Below are 15,741 nucleotides of genomic sequence, written 5' to 3' on the forward strand. Positions count from 1 at the left end.
GAGTTCGTATGGATGAGCTATACACTTTGGAATGATCAAAACTTGTTTTTTGACAACTTTGAAAATTCGGATATATCCCAAAAATACCTCTGTTTTCTGACAAACGGGGCTTTGATACCAATTGTTGGTGGGAGAAACCACTTGTGGTGGCTTTGAAACACTTGGAGGGGATAAAACACACTCTTTTATTTCAAGAACAACAAGCTTACAATAATGAAAAGCTTAGAATAACACACCCTCTCTCTTTCTCTCTTTCTCTCTAGTGTTTCCCTCAATCTCTCCACACATAATTGGATAAGTTTAACTATCTATTTATACACAAAATCAAAACAAGAAAATTTAACCTTCAAGTGTGAAGGCGGTTGTTGCCGACTGTGTGAAAGCGGCTGACGGCTGGACGGTTGGGCGATGATAGTTGGTGGTTGCCTTCCTTGAACTTCTAGATTGAGTTTACTTCAACGGAATATGCCAAGCTATTGACGATGGTCCCACATGTGTTCATTGTTAATTGGAGGAATCATTTCAGGTATGTTAGTCAACTGCTTGTTTACTTTGATGTTTGACTATTTAGTACACTGAAGAAGGGGGGAGGGGATTCACTATGATCACATTTTTATATTTGTTTGTCAGGAATATGAGGCAAGGTTATTTCGTCTTAAAAAATTACATGGAGGCATTATTACATCTGCTGAGGAGGTAGTGAATCTGCAAAAAAGAAACTCAGAGAGAAATCATTACTACTGGAATTTTGAGCGCCAAAGAAAAATTTACTGCCATCTAGTGATTTGAATGAAGAATGAAGGAAAAGAAAGACTGGAGAAATAGTGATTGGTAAGTTTCCTTACCTCAATAGGTCAAACTAAACCATCTTTCATCTACCAGATGTTTATTCTAGAGATTCCTCGTGTCCTTCCGTCAACGGACATGGTTGTCAGACTGAATGGTTGTTCTTATGTGAACTAGCCTATGAATCTTACTCCAGCATATATGGCTGTATATTTTTTAAGACTCTTATCACTTGATTGGAGCTTGCAACATATAAGCACAAGTCAACAAATAGGCGGCTCATCTCATTTTAGCAATGCCAAATTTTAATCACCAGTGCTAGGTTGTTTTTAGACGCCCCTCTTTACAATTCTTGGGGCACGTCACATGCAGGGAGGGGTAGTAGCTTAAGACATAAACTTACTGGATACCGAGTGAAACTCTGTCCTAAGTATTCTAAAAGTCATCAAATATTTGTTTTTGTCACTTTCATGATGCCTAATCAGTCGCTCACTTTCAAGTCGTGTATATTCCCTTATTGTTGATAGGTTTCAAAATCGCCATCTGAATTGGAGGTTATTCTGGGAGTTATAAAGAGCTATTGCAAGGCCCAGTTAGAAAATGAAGTTGTGTCTGCTGCCAGCCTGCAGATACACGTCTGGAGGTATGCTTGATCGATTCTTCTTTTCTTTCTTCTTTTTCTTTTTCTTATGGAATTGAGGAAAAGTAAAGTTAGACATGTTGATCCAACTTACTTCAAAAGCTTAGTAGGAAGCTTAAGGTACTTAACATGTACCAGACCGGATATACTCTACAAAGTCGGACTTATCAGCAGATATATGGAGAAGCCAGACTAGTCTTATTTGAATGCAGCCAAGAGAATTCTTCGCTACATCAAAGACACAATAAATGAAGGTATGCTTTATACCTCAAGTACAAATTTCAATCTTACTAGCTACTCGGATAGTGATTAGGGTAGAAATCTGGATGAAAGGAAAAGCACGATAAGGTTTGTATTTTTCATGGGAGATACATATTTCACATGGTCATCCAAGAAGCAATCGATTGTCACGTTATCAAGCTGTGAAGCTGAGTATGTTGCTGCCAACTCAGCTGTATGCCATTTAATATGGTTAAGGAATTTGTTGAAGTTTTTGGGATTTCCTCAACAAAATCCTATAGAGATTTATATCGATAATCGATCAGCGATTGCATTGGCAAAGAACCTGATGTATCATGAAAGAAGTAAACATATTGATACACGTCATCACTTTATCTGAGAGTATGTAAAGAACAAAAAAGTTGAGCTGATATCCTGCAAGATAGATGATCAAATTGCAGATATCTTTACCAAGCCATTAAAGAGAGAAGTATTTATCAGATTGAAATTTATGCTTGGAATGACATCCCTCGATTGAGTTTAAGGGGGAGATTTGTTGAAGTAAACTCAATCTAGAAGGTCAAGGAAGGCAACCACCAGCTGTCACCGCCCGACCGCTAGCCGCTTTCACATCGTTGGCCACAACCACCTTCACACTTAAAGGTTGAATTTTCTTGTTTTGAATTCGTGTATAAATAGGCAGTTAAACTTATGCAATTAAGTGTGGAGAGATTTGAGAGAAACACTAGAGAGAAAGAGAGGGTGTATATTATAAGCTTTTGTTTATGTTGTAAACTTGTTGTTCTTTAAATAAAATAGTGTGTTTTATCCTTTCTGGGTGTTTCAAACCCACCACAAGTGGTTTCTCCCACCAACAATTGACATGTGCTATTATTTGGTGTTTTCTTTGATACTTTAAGGTGCTTTCATGCTATTCTCTTTCTCTTTTGACTTTCTATGAGTTCATCTTTCTAAAAGAGGTTATTATTGCATGCCATTGTTGTGAATTTTTTACAAGCCTAAACCATCAAAGTTAGTCCTATTTCTTTGGAAAAACTACAATCGAAGCATTTTAATTGGATTAGTGATAATGATGGGAATTAATATGTTTTAGCTACTACTATCACCATCACTACTACTCCACACACACATGCACAACATAAACACTACAGCAATATCAATGCTAATGAAATCACCTATATCCGGATGAAAGGAGGAAGGTAGATAGATCTCTTGATCATCTTATTTATGTTATTTTTTGTAGTTCAACTGATCTTCATGGACCTTCTGTTTTCATTTTGCTTTTCAGGTTTGCCAAAAGATTGTTGTTAAATTCCTCTTAATTTGGTAACTCGAACAAAATTATCAAGAAGCCACATCATCCAAGAAAAGTGGTTCCTTCTGTTTTCAGCATTCTTATACAAGCAAAGTGCACAAGATATCACGAGCGAAATAAAAGGAGATTGGGGATGAAAAATAACTGCCTTGCATAATTTGTGCAAATATTGAAATCTTGTAATTTGACTTTGGGGAGGGAAGAGAGAGATTCAATTATAGTAGATCAACACTTGGTTTTCTGTAAAAATTGGTATTGTGCGAAGTTTAAAAGTTTGAATGTATGCATACCTCTTTGTTGTTAAAAATATTTAGTTCTGGAAACTAAAGTTTAAGTATAGGAGAAACAGATTCAAGATGGCAGAGTTGAGTAGAAAGATCAATAAATTTCATTAATTTCAAATGCCTAAATATATAGGGTTACATAGAACTTGGAATGGATTGAAACTCTCAACAAACTTGAGATATTATTGGAATTGAAAATAACAAACTGCTGCAAATCCTGAAGAATCAAAACAATAATATAAAATTCAAATAACATAACTGCACTTAACTCTATCTTACTCAAGGCATAATCTCATAATTCTAACATTTGTTTCCCAGTGCCAAAAATACAGTTAGAAGTGCGTTTCAGGTATTTTAATGTTGATCGACTTATTTGTAGACTTCAACATATGTTTTATCATGTCTTTTGGTTGTGACTTCATAAATGCAGGAAATCACATGTTGCCATCAATGAATTCAGAGCGCAGAATAGCAGTCCCAAAAGAACTCATAGACAACAACAAGAAACAACATCTGTTCAAGTGTTGCTGCTCTTAATCCAGCATGGAGCCAATGGACTTAATCTCTTAGAAGCACAGCATGTTGTTCTAGTGGAGACACTGCTCAATCCAGCAGCTGAGGCTCAAGCAGTCAGCCGGGTGCACCGAATTGGGGAGGAAAAGAGGACATTAGTCCATCGATTGATAGTATGCTCCCTTTCCTTTTTTTTTGGTTTTTTGTTAAACTAATTTTGGATGCTATACACTTGTGTTTTTTCTCTTTTGAACATTGCATATAGTAGACATGCATTTGAGATACATAACATTGCATGGGGTATTTTGGGACTATTTGTTTGAGTTCCTTTTTAAAATAATTTACATTTCTATTTAGCTCTCCATTTATCCATGCAATTTCTATATGTAATTAGATTAGATTTATAATAATCTTTATCATGTCAACCATCCGATTGTTGCTCGAATGGAGCCTTTTATATTTGTTTCAGAATTTAAATGTACACTCCCTTCTTTAGTGATTATATTAGGATTTGATGCTATGAAAAGGAGCATCAGGAAATCTTCAAGGACTAGCGTGAGGGTTTTCTATTAACAATTCTTCAATCTCATTCCTTTTTGTGAATTTGTGCACGTGTGTAATTCTTCAATCTCATGCTTTCTAGTTTGCTTGCTGTCCGAAACTTTGAAAATTCATGTCATCTGTTAGAATTTCTGCTCTATAGTCTCTATGTGTTCTAACAAAATTTCTCCCTTTCCTTCTATGATCTTATCAGGTTAAAGACACCGTGGAAGAGAGCATATATAAACTGAACAGAAGTAGAAGCACCAGTTCATTCATAAGTGGGAACACGAAGAATCAGGATCAGCCTGTGTTAACCCTTAAGGATGTTGAGTCCCTATTTGCAACAGTGCCGTCCACTGTACCAGAAAGCGATGGAAAACCAAGACATCTGCCCCCGTCTGTGGCTGCTGCTCTAGCAGCTGAGAGGAGACTGAAGGAAAATAGAGCAGGAATTTCAGTGTGATAATCATTCTTTTCTTTGAACACCGAACCTCGGAATGGAATTGCAGTGAAGCAATCTTCTGGCTATGTCACTTCCAACAGGCAGCTGTTGGTTCATCTCCAAAGGGGAGAGCATCTCCCCAGCCCGTCATAGATTGTCTAACCAGTGGTTGCATAGTCGTCTATGATTTTTTTTTTTATTGCTGTACATATGAAGAATGCCATTTTTTAGCCCTCTGTCAGTTACAGAGAGTAATTTAACGAGGAATTCGTCGTAGATTAGCTCATTTAGCCATTGTGTATACTCGCTGCGTAGGTTGAACAAAAATAACAGGACAAAGCTAAGAAAAGCTAGGTCCTCTTCTCCTTATATTCTCCCTTTCCTTTCATGTCTAATGGCATATATTAGACACTCCATTCAATCTTTGCACCATCTTTCTTTGTCTACATTTGTTCAAAGAACTGGATCGTCAATTTGTATAGAAACACATCCCCATAATCTTCATTACAACTAGCTCTGTTTTGCAGTCTCCCATTCCAAAGTCTGTGCTGTCAAGGCATTGATTTTTATTTATGAAATATTATATTTATAATAAGTTATTTTAAATATCTCACCTCGTGTGTTAATTTTTTATTAACAAAGAAATATATAAATTTTTATTTATTTTTCATTTCATTTATTTCAATATAAAAATATATAAATTTGTCTAATGTCATTTTTATTTTATATAAACATAAAATAAAAATGGCATATAATAAATTTTGATTTTTTGATTCTTTTTATAGTTTTATATATGATTTTGTTTATCATATAATTAAATAAAAATAATTAAAAAAATAAAGTTATTAAATCCAATAAAATTACATTACAAAAAATTAAATTCAATTTAAATTGTCGTTGTCTAAAGAACCTCGAACAATTTAATCCTTGCTGATGGAAGCAAAGTAGACATGAAAAGTCCTAGGTTGCAGCAAAAAATATCTCTTTTTTTTCTTAACAAGGAAGCAGCTAAGCATGGGTCTAGCCAAATTGATAAATAGGTAACAGGGGCTAGCAGGAAAGCAAAAGAGAGAGAGCTGCCATCCGCAAAAATGCGACGATTACAAGAGTGTTGGGTCATAAGCCCGCATGAAAGAGGGTTGGCTATATCAGCTTAGAGCATAGATAAAAACCTCCTCTTAATAACTTGCATCGGATCAGCTAATATATATGTTGAAAAGATTGAAATGATAAAATGATGAGTTTTTGACAACTCCATGAATAAATAGAACAAATATACAATAAGAGAGTAAGTTATAATGTGATTAATTTATTAGGTTCATACATGATAATAATATAACAAAACAAACCACTAACACATAAATATAGTTAAAGTTATTTCATTTTTTTAGTGCTATAAATTAGAAAATCAGAAATAAAATGAAAAAAGGGAAGCAAATGTGTTCACATAAAGATAAAGTATCATAACAAATATATGCGATAAAAAATTAATTATCATTTCTAGTTATGATACTTTAAGAATAATTTAATTTTTTATATAAAAAATTAATTAGCATTTCGGTTTAGGATGCATTAAGAGTAACTTAAATATTTTTTTATAACAAAAAAATTATAAAAATTATTAATTAGAATTTCTATTTAGAAAACTTCATGGATAGTTTAATTTATTTTTATAAAAAATAGAAACAAATTATCAAAAAATTATTTAGGATATTTCAAATGTAGTTTAAACATCTTTTTTTAAAAAAAAAAACATTAATTATAATTTTTTTAATTAATTAGAATTTTTGTTTAGGATACTTCAAGTGTAGCTTAAATTAATTATAATTTTATAAAAAAAATATATAAAACAATTAATTAGAATTTTTGTTTACGATACTTCAAAGGGTAATTGAAATGTTTTTTTTATAAAAATAAAAAATATTTATAAAAAGTTAATTAGCATTTCTATTTAAGATACTTTAAAGATAATTTATTTTTTTATGAAAAATAAAAGGAAATTATATAAAAAAACTAATTAGCATTTCAGTTTAGGATATTTTAAAGGTAAATAGTTTTTTTTATAACAAATAAAACAAATTAATTAGAATTTCTGTTTAGGATTATTCAATGATAGTTTAAATTTTTTTTATAAAAAAATAAAAAAAACATTTATAAAAAAATTATTTAAGATATTTCAAGTGTAATTTAAATATTTTTTATAAGAAATGAAAAAAATATAAAAAAATTAATTAGCGTTTCTGTTTAAGATAATTGAAGGGTAGTTTAAATATTTTTTTTATAAAACATAGAAAAACTTTTGACAATATGCCTATGTTTAGGATATTTTAAAGGTAAATAGTTTTTTTTATAACAAATAAAACAAATTAATTAGAATTTATGTTTAGGATTATTCAATGATAGTTTAAATTTTTTTATAAAACATAAAAAAACATTTATAAAAAAATTATTTAAGATACTTCAAGTGTAATTTAAATATTTTTTATGAGAAATGAAAAAATTATAAAAAAATTAATTAGTGTTTATGTTTAAGATAATTGAAGGGTAGTTTAAATATTTTTTTTTATAAAACATAGAAAAACAGTAGTAAGAACAACTTCTCCCCAAAACTCACTAAGAACAAAAGCAAACAACAAGAGAGAACGAGCAATTTTGACAATATGCCTATGTTTTTTTTTAGCAACACCATTTTGCTCAAGAATATCTGAACATGAAGTTTGGTTGATGGTTCCATCTAAGGCAAGCAATTAGCAAAATTTATTAGAGGTGTATTCCCCACCCAAATGACACCTAAAGCATTTAATCACAGCAGAATGTTGAGTTTATATGCAATCCAATTGAAAGTGATAATTCAGCCATGCAACTCAAATTAATTAAAGTCTTTATACATGTTTTGTTGAAAATAAAAATAGCCAACAATCATATGTAATTGAATTAAAAGGTCTTGATATGAACAATGTATATTCGTGAAGATAAAATAAAACCTAATAAAACAATAATGGTTAAGCATAAAGTTCAAATATGAACTTGAGAGATGAACAATAACAACAATAAAAACAACTATGCGATTATAAAAATCAAAAGCAAATAATTATGAAAAATATATTCATTCTACTACAAAAATAATAGTTATTGTAGTTGAAAGAAGCAAATGCAACAATAAAGAAAATGAGTGGAATTTGGTGTGATAAACAGAGGTGATACTAAATGAATAATTTTTTTTCTCAACAAAATCTCGCGAAACAAATCATATGCAATCCAATTGAAAATGATAATTCAGCCATCAATTACATGCAACTCAAATTAATTAAAGTCTTTATACATGTTTTGTTGAAAATAAAAATAGCCAACAATCATATGTAATTGAATTAAAAGGTCTTGATACGAGTAATGTATATTCGTGAAGATAAAACAGAACCCAATAAAACAATAATGGTTAAGCATAAAATTGTAAATCATTTTAGGCACAAATCATATGTACTGAAATTTAAAGTGATAATTTAATTGCTAATTATATATAATTTAATTTAAAGGTCAAGAAAACATAAAACAACATGTTAAAAATTCTTAATTTAACATGCAGCATCTTAAATGACCATGTCAAACCAATAAAAAAAATTTAATTCTCTATTTTCAAGCATAAAAGTAATAACCTTGATTGTATGAGTTATTTCATTAGTTAACCTAGCAATTAACACCCAAATAGAAAAATCTTTATTATCATTTCTTATTCTTAAGCATCTTTCATTTCGAAATATATCTCTTTAAGTAACATCTAACATGAGTTCAATCATTTTGTTTTTTTAAACACACATCACTAAGCATGAGTTCAAACAACATCTTTTTTAAAAAACATATATCATCAAGCATATATTTCCTAGCAAAGCAAAACAATAACCTAATCTTAAGCTATCATGAAAACAAAGAATAAGCATTAATTAATTCAATTTAAGCTTCTTCTATACTAAAAAAAATATTTAAACTAATTTAGTAGAAAATAGCTTGAAACAAAGAATGAAACAACTAAGAACCAGAACATTACCGAATAAAAAAAATTATTAGTAGAAAATAAATAAATAAATAATCCCTATGATTTTAAATCTATTTGTAATTTGATTTTTTTTTCATTTCATGGTCTTTTTTAATTTATTTTATTTCTTTATATCAAATATTAAAAGGGAAAAAAAGATAAGATGGAAACTTTAATGAGAAAAAAGAGAATATCTTCTGTAACATAACAAATCAATCAAGCATAGTCAACATTGATCAAGCGATTAATTAATTAATTATTTTAAAGCCAGGGTGAGTATTTAATTCATTTTACAGAGGGATTGATTTATAATTTACTCTAAGAACAAATTGGGATCAACTAGGCTAAGAAAAAAAAACATAAAAGACTGAATCTAAAATATAAAACAATAATTTAATTTTTATATAATAATTAATGAGTCACATAAAAATAAAAATATTTCTCTTTTTATTAGTTGAAAAAATGGCACAACCTATATGTATTAGCAGTATCAAGTTGTGTCCTAGGCAAACTTATTTTTTTATCGTTGTGTTTTGGGTTAATTGAATGATGAGATCCTCATTTTTTTTTTATATTGGAAATGAGCTTTTATTATAGAAATTAATAAATACAAGAGGAGAAAATATTTTGTATAAAAAAATACAATTAAATTTTAAAGAGTATGCATGTAAGTAGTTTATGTTTGAAACTAATAATATATTTATTTATTTAAATTTTATGCACTATCGCTAGCCTAGTTAATTAATTCCAACTTAATTAGAGAAGAGATGTAATAATCAATGATTTTTTTTTTTAAATTCCAATCATGTTTTCCTACCTATAAATACCTCTCCATGAAGAGCCTAATCCACCATAGCAAACCATATCCTATGTCTCTTGAAAAACACACCATGACGACGTCTTTACTAAACAAACCATTCTTCTCCTTCTTTCTCCACATCCTGTTTGTGCTCCTTCATATATTCAACTCTTCTTCCTTCTTTGCTGTAGCTGAACACACTCCCTCCACAACTTCACCATTTGGTTATAATACAGAAGCTGAGCCTCTTCTCGAGTGGAAAGCCAGTGTTGACAACCAAAGCCAATCTCTCCTTTCTTCTCGGGTCGGCATGAGCCCATGCATTAACTGGATTGGAATCACTTGTGACAAGTCTGGAAGCGTCACCGGTTTGAGCCTTGCAGACTTTGGCTTGAGAGGTACGCTTTATGATTTCAACTTCTCGGCCTTCCCTAATCTTTTTGTTCTTGACCTTCAGAACAATTCTCTTTTTGGAACCATTCCACATGAAATTGAAAAATTAAAAAAAATTATCTTTTCTTGATCTTTCTACGAACCAACTCTCTGGTCTCATCCCTTCTTCTATTGGAAACTTGACATGCTTATCTAAGCTCTATCTTCGGGATAACAAAATCTCCGGTCCTATTCCTCAGGAAATTGGATTGTTACAGTCTCTTAATCAACTTGCCCTATCAAGTAATGTTTTGACCGGTGAAATACCTTATTCTATTAGAAAATTAAAAAAATTATCTAACCTTGACCTTTTTGAGAACCAACTCTCTGGTCCCATCCCTTCTTCTATTGGAAACATGACCATGCTCATTGCTTTAGCACTAAGTCAAAATACTCTTAGTGGTTTGATGCCCTCTATTGGAAATTTAACAAACCTATTCTGTAGACCCCCGATTATAATTTTTCTAGGTATTTAAAAGATGATAAATTTAACAAATAGTAAAATGGGTTAAATTAAATTAAAGAAACCTCAATTAAGATAAAAAATAGTGAAATCAATGAAATGAAAGGTGAATATAATACTAAATTATTCAAAAGAAAAACATTTGTGAGGACAAAATGAATATGTTAGATCAAGAAAGGTCAATATTTAAATAACAAAAGGTTGGGAGTTTATGTACAAATGATGAAAAGGGATGGGGATAAATGTGCAATTCACAAGATGTCAGGACTATAAATATCATTCTATTTTCTCTCTTGGAGGGACCGACAATAATAAGAGAGAGTTTAGAGAGAGGCTGAAGAGAAGACATATTAATGGCAGAACATTTGATAGCTATAACTCCACCTTTTATCGTTGGATCAAAACAATATTTGGATATGTTGTTCTCATCCATGTCGTGTACATTGTCACCGGACGGATTTTTTACATCAGTCACCGTTTAAGAGATATCGAGGGAGGAACATATCTGGGAAAATACCATTCGATTAGGCTATAATTTAGATATGTTGTTCTTCCTAATTTTGTTTAGATTTTGAACGGTGGAGATCTGAAACAAACATTCGATATAGAAGTTGTGTATCTCACATAGTAGGTTTGCAAGTTTGAGGTCAATTCGATTAAACCTATATTTTTGGAAATTTCACCATTTGAGGAAGTTAATATTTGGATATGTTATACATATGATAATGCATTGTAACTTGACAGTATGGATTGTTTGGAATATTATTTGTTTGTTATTTATGGTTGATTAAAACTGTTGTCAAGGATTGTATTTAGATAAGAATGTTTTATTTTGACGTTAAAAGGGAAGATTGAAATAAATATGATAAATTGGTTCTTATAAAGATATTTTTGTGAGACTCTTAAACAATATATGATATGGTCTGGGGTTGAGATAAAGGAGAAAACGTTAAATTGTGGATGTTGTGTGTAAATGAAAGAGAAAACGTTAAATTGTGGATGTTGTCTGTAAATGAAAAAGGTTGATGCATCTGGATAGATTCATCTCCTGACTTTTTGAGGTTGATGAATCTGGATAGATTCATCTCCTGACTTTTTGAGAGAATACGAGTAGGAGGATGAGAGAATTAGGATCAAGTTTCTTCATAGTAATTATAGTTTTGGATGTTAGCTAATTAGGAAAAATGGTCTTGCTCAATATGGAGCTGTAGAACCCCAACCATGGGTCATCAACTGAGATTTAGGTCCTGACAGACCTTATAGGGTAGTGTTTGTTGATGAACAATTTTGATCATCTCAGAGGCAGAATTGGGTTCTCCTTTCTATAGAGAACTTGTAGCCTCGTGTGTTAGCTTTCTAATGAGACTAATCTCACTTGAAATGGAGTTCTACAACTCTAGATATAGTTAAAAATCTAATGAGTGTTTGGACAATAACAGTTCAATGTGTGGATAGTTCAAATGTCTAGACAATAACAGTTTAAAGTTATATAATAACAGTTGGACAATAACAGTTCAATATGTAGATAGTAAGAGTTTAATATGTGGACAATAACATTTCAATATACGAACAATACCAGTTTAATATGTGAACAATAACAATTCAAATGTCTAAACAATAAAAGTTCAAAGTTAGACAGTAACAATTCAATGTGTTGACAACAACAGTTCAAATATTTAGACAGTAACAGTTCAAAGTTAGACAGTAATAGTTGGACAATAATAATTCAATGTATGGACGATAATAGTTCAATGTGTACACAATAATAATTCAAATGTCTAGACAATAATAGTTTAAAGTTAGACAATAATAGTTGGACAGTAACAGTTCAATGTGTGGACAGTAACAATTTAATGTGTAGACAATAACAGTAGACTTTCACGTGAATACTATATAAAAGAATTGAGTCATATAAACACTTGCACATTGAGATACTAAATCTAAAAATATAAACGATATATGTATGCATGTTATTATGAGGAAATGAACATGCTTGGAAGGTAACATATAAGTAATGGATAAATATGGATTCTCTATAATATCAGCTTAAAAGAATGATAACTATGGTTGGATAAAGGACGACAACATTAATGAGTGTAATGAGAAAAATCTAGAGAAAGAAATGAATGATTAGCTTAATTAGCTTCAGCTAATGACATCCGAAGGGACTAAAGAAAGAAATGAATGATTAGCTTGATTAGCTTCAGCTAATGACATCCGAAGGGATGACGGAGACAAATGAATGATTAGCTTTGGCTATGCATCCGAAGGGATGATAAGGAAAAACAATTGATTAGCTTTGACTAATGGCATCTGAATGGATAGACAGGAAAAATGCATGATTAGCTTTGGCTATGGATCTAAAGGGATGGCCGGGATAAATGCATGATTAACTTTGGCTATGCATTTAAAGGGATGACCCTGAATGGATAGGCAGGAAAAATGCATGATTAGCTTTGGTTATGGATCTAAAGGGATGGCCGGGACAAATGCATGATTAACTTTGGCTATGCATTTAAAGGGATGACCCGAAAAAACAATTGATTAGTTTTGGCTAATGGCATCCGAATGGATGGCTGTGACAAAAGAATGATTAGCTTTGGCTATGCATTCGAAGGGATGACTAGGACAAATGAATGATTAGTTTTGGCTAATGGCATCCGAATGGACGACCAAGACAAACGATTGATTAGCTTTAGTTGATGGCATTCAAAGGGGATGGCTAGGGTGAGTGAATAGTTAACCTCGACAAATGATATCTTAAAAGAATGGTTGGATTTAAGATTATGGTTGATTGTAAGAATTGGTGCATATATATGTACTGCAAGTTGTGTATACCAAGAACATGAAAGAATTGCAAATGTCACGCTTCAAAGATGAGATAATATTAATGCTTCATTAAACTGCCAAATCATTTTCATATTATTCTTATTATTATTAAGAAGTAATAGCATTCTTGTAAATGTTTGTACTGTAGTAGAGACGTCAAACCAACAAGTTTCCTAGGAACCTACTTTTGCAAGGAATCATGTAGTTGCATTCTAAATCATGATGTATTTTATACGAATCAATGTACTGAATGTATAACTATTATGAGATCCTTTAGATTAAATTTGTGATGACTATTTGAAGGATAGAATACAAACTCATGCCTATGCATGTATATTTTAAATGTGAACTTCTAATCATGCAAACATAATATTATGAATTTATGTAAGATTCACTTTTAAATGAAATGTTGATTGTTATTGATGTATGGATTGAGGGAACATGTTCACTGATTATCAATGTCATAACTCAATTCTAGGTTATTCTATAAAACTTAATTTTTTCAAAAATAAAAAATAAAAAATAAAATAAAAGTTGATAATGTGGAGAAAGCAGATAAAGGAGGGCTATAAAAATAGGAAAAAATCAAGTTGTAATGTTTTGAGGAAATTCGAGGCCTAATTGTACCTCATTATGCCAAAAAATAGTGAAAAATATAAATTCAAGGTCAAATTGAATGATTATTGAATACATTTGCATAAAAATTAAGTCCAATGACATAATTAAATTTTTAATAAGCCAATTTAATTTAATAATGGGCCAAATTAATTTTATTTTAGGCTTAATTGGTGAAAAATTAAGTTTGAGAGCCTAATTTTGACTTAATTGAGAATATTGAAATTTTAAAAGATCAAATTTAATTTTTACCAAGTTAATTGATTGAAATTAGAGGTTTAATTATATTAAATAAAAATTTTTTAGGGTTAATTAGGGTTAAATTGAAAGCAATTGAAAAAAAAGGACTAAAATGAACTTTGAAAAAAACAGGTATTAACACTGTTCATTATTTTTTTTCTTTGAAAAATTTGATCTAGTTAACTACTTTATAGCTATATTATATTTAATGTATCTAATATCCATAAAATTTAACAAATCCCTTATTACATTGAAAAATTAAAAAATTTATCCTTTCATGGAAACCAACTCTCTAGTCCTATCCCTTCTTTTATTAGAATCTTGATAAGCTTATTTTTTGAGGTAATAAACTCTCTGATCTCATTCCTTAAAAAAATAGGTTGTTAGAATTTTTTAATCAACTTGACTTATCAAGCAATACTTTAACTAGTGGAATCCCTTATTTCATTGAAAAATTAAAAAGTTTATCTTTTTTTAATTTTTACAAGAACCAACTCTCTGTTACCATCCCTTTTTGTATCGGTAATATCATAACCCAATTTTGGGTTATTTTTCAATTTTGATCTATATTTTCATAAAGTTTTAGAAAAAAAAATCTAAAAAATACATTTTTAAATATATTTGCAACATTTTTAGCATTTTCAACATCATCTCAAAAGAATTTAAATTTTTAAAGATATTTTGAGCGCGCTTAACTTTAAACGTGTTATTTTTAAAATCATTGATTTTCCTCATTGAGTTGATGTTGATATTGCTTGTTTTCAAAAAAAAAAAATACAAAAAAATCAAAAAAATCAAAATTTACAAAAAAATAAAATTGAGAGACCAATTTTGAAATCCAAGCAACATTTTGCCTATAAATAACAACCTTTAACACAAAGAAAAAGAGGAGGGGTAATTTTGACAAAAAAAGAAGAGAAACCCTAAACCACAAAAAACCCTAGCTTTTTTCTTTTCCCTCACTAGAGGAGTCGCCACCTCCCTCACCCTTTAGAGCTGTCAGCGTCGCTGGATGATTTCTCTCTCGTCTATCGTTGGATCAATGCAAAATTTGGGTATGTTGTGCATCCTTATATGTTTTGCATTCTGACCGGAGTGATCATTCATATTTGAAACCACGAGAGAAATATTACCATTTGAATATTTCTGGCAAACCACTCTCGAAACAGTTAGAGAAGCCGACCTATTTCTCCATTATTCACCGTTGGATTAACCTAAGTTTTGGATATGTCATGCGTATGGTTGTATTGCACATTCTGAACGGTGAAGATGAGATGAAACCCATCCAAAAAGGTGTTATGCATGTTCAACAGTAGCTCTCCAATCTTAGGTCAGTTTCGGTCTAACTCCAATTCAGGAAGATCCAACCGTTAACTCGGGTTGATATTTGGATATATGCTACATGAGATGTCGGTTTACCATTGTACCATTGAGATTGTTTATTATTTTAATGTTTAATGAGTAATGATCGTCGGAAGCTTTGCCCAACCGATGTAGGAAGACATAGAAGAGGAAGATGGCCCCGATCTACTGGTTATGCCACCTCTGGTAGCGGCGGCGCTTGGAGCAA

The 15,741-nt window shown here is 30.9% G+C and overlaps 1 long non-coding RNA gene and 1 pseudogene across 1 annotated transcript; both read left to right on the forward strand.

Moving 5' to 3' along the window:
• Nucleotides 1–2,819: 2,819 nt before the first annotated feature.
• On the forward strand, nt 2,820–3,765 carry LOC105114314 (uncharacterized). The gene is made up of 2 exons (XR_840111.1): nt 2,820–2,865; nt 3,696–3,765. It is a non-coding gene; the product is annotated as an uncharacterized LOC105114314 (long non-coding RNA).
• Nucleotides 3,766–9,606: 5,841 nt separating this feature from the next.
• The window catches only part of LOC105114316 (probable LRR receptor-like serine/threonine-protein kinase At4g08850), a 13,456-nt pseudogene continuing 7,321 nt past the window's right edge, over nt 9,607–15,741 (forward strand).

The sequence above is a fragment of the Populus euphratica genome, unplaced genomic scaffold, assembly GCF_000495115.2.
Source record: "Populus euphratica unplaced genomic scaffold, PopEup_1.0 scaffold513.1, whole genome shotgun sequence".
Classification (NCBI taxonomy): Eukaryota; Viridiplantae; Streptophyta; class Magnoliopsida; order Malpighiales; family Salicaceae; genus Populus; species Populus euphratica.